The following is a 2,354-nucleotide window of genomic DNA, read 5'->3' on the forward strand; positions in this document are numbered from 1 at the left end:
TCAAACCTCAACTGATATCGGAAACAATTTCTTAATATTATAAATTTGGGAACACTTCTGGTAGATGTTCCTTACAAGTTCCTGGTAAGTTAATTCATCTCTGACTCAATCAATTCCTTCTTGGGAAGGAGAGAATTAAAATATAGCAAGCTTAGCGGAAGAGAGTCAGTTTACAGGCTGGTGTGTTAAGAGGAGAACAGTAGAAGATTTTCCTTTTTATTTTCAAAGTCTTTTAAAGTGGCTTCATCACAAGACAGCTCTATTTTCTTTGAAGTGTTAGGAGTCTCTGGGGCAGGCTATATTATCCGTCTAATATCTGCTACTCACTTAGATTATGCTACAGAACACATTCGATTTGGGATTATCTACACTGTTATGTTTCTGAGCAAAGATAGTCACAGTTGCCCACAGCTGGCTACTGAGAATCAGGAAAGGAAAAGGGATAGGGAGCAAAGTTGTTTGAAGGTGAGCAGTGAGACATAGTAAGAGGCCATAACAGGCCTTTGACTTTTTGCCAGTGTGTGAAGATTTGAAGCATGAACGCTTGTTTTGTATTTTCCATTTACCATTTAGACATGTAATCCTGGGCAGGTGATTTAACCCGTGCGTCTGATTCTTTATTTGTAAGGTGAGGCATCCTGGCTTCACTTACCTGCCTTAGGATCATGAGATTGAGTAGATTGTTAACACTGGTGGCCCCCAAGGAGCCACACCTGGTATCTGCGCTCGCACTGTAGCCCCCTCCCACGCTGACTCAGCCGGTGCGCTCTGCTTCATGGGACACTTGTGCATCTGTGCTTGTCCTCTTGGAACCCTGAGCCAGGATGGAAAGAGGTCTGGTGACTCTTGGAGAAATGAGGTGGAACAAGACTCCTGACCAAACCTCAGCTATTCCGGCTCTGCCACCTGGGCACCAGGTAAGGGAGTGAAGAGGCCGTCTTGGATATTCCAGCCTCAGAAGATACCACACGGAGCAGAGCTACCCGGCCGAATTCACAACTTGGAGAAACAAAGTGTTTTAAACCACTAACTTTGGGGGAAGTTTGTGTGCATTGGGGTTTTGTGTGCCTAGATATCCTGAAACCTTGTGAGAAACTAAATTCATAATTGGTCAGGGCCTTCCTGTTGGCGTATTTTATTCATTCGCTCAACAGACATTTGAGTTCCTAGAATACAGTGCTGAGTGTGGCATGGATATGTGCCTTCATGGAGTTCTCTAATGGATGAGATCAATACACAGGGAACAAGGAAGAAGGTTCAATCAGGAGGCAAAGCATGGAACCATCCTGCCTAGTCTTCCTATGGCTCAGAACCTCATTTTGCCTTTATTAACAACCCACTCAGAACAGGCTAGCTGTGCTGCTGTAATGAACAGCCCTAAAACCCCAGAAGTTTTTATTTCATACATGTCCAACTTGGGGCCAAAAAATTTCTGCTCCACGTCATCTGAGTGGCAGAGGTTGATGGAGCTTCCACCATGTCTGAAATGTAGCCAGTCTATGGAAGGGGAAAGGAATGTGAAAAACTGCTCTTAAAAACGTCTCACAGGGGCTTCCCTGGTGGCGCAGTGGTTGAGAGTCCACCTGCCGATGCAGGGGACACGGGTTCGTGCCCCGGTCCAGGAAGATCCCACGTGCCGTGGAGTGGCTGGGCCCATGAGCCATGGCCGCTGAGCCTGCGCGTCCGGAGCCTGTGCTCCGCAACGGGAGAGGCCACAACTGTGAGAGGCCCGCGTACCGCAAAAAAAAAAAAAAAAAGTCTCACATTTTTCTTGGCCAAAGCATCACATGGCCATGCCTAGCTTTAAGGGGGCAGAAAAGTGCAATCCTGCCATATGCCAGAAGGAAAACCAAAAATAATTTTTGAATCAACACTAATGGCTACCAGCAAACATCCAGGCTCTCTAGGCTTAATGCCTGTAGGAGCTGGATTTTGTGACAGTCCTGGGTATAATCCCTTGACAAGGTCTTCCTTTTCTTGCCACCTTCACCCTGTAACCAGAAAACTGAAACTTGAAGGGTAAGGAGGGAGGGAGAAGAGTCTACTGAGTACTTCTCTTTTATTTAATAATTTCTTTAAAATTTATTTATTTTGGCTGCGTTGGGTCTTCATTGCTGCGCGCGGGCTTTCTCTAGTTGCGGCGAGCGGGGGCTACTCTTTGTTGCAATGCACAGGCTTCTCATTGTGGTGGCTTGTTGTAGAGCACGGGCTCTAGACGCGTGAGCTTCAGTAGTTGTGGCACTCGAGCTCAGAAGTTGTGGCTCACAGGCTTTAGAGTGCAGGCTCAGTAGTTGTGCACGGGCTTAGCTGCTCTGCGGCATGTGGGATGTCCCCAGACCAGGGCTCGAACCCAT

Source organism: Monodon monoceros, unplaced genomic scaffold, assembly GCF_005190385.1.
Source record: "Monodon monoceros isolate NGI ecotype Baffin Bay Population unplaced genomic scaffold, NGI_Narwhal_1 Super_Scaffold_14, whole genome shotgun sequence".
Taxonomy (NCBI): Eukaryota; Metazoa; Chordata; class Mammalia; order Artiodactyla; family Monodontidae; genus Monodon; species Monodon monoceros.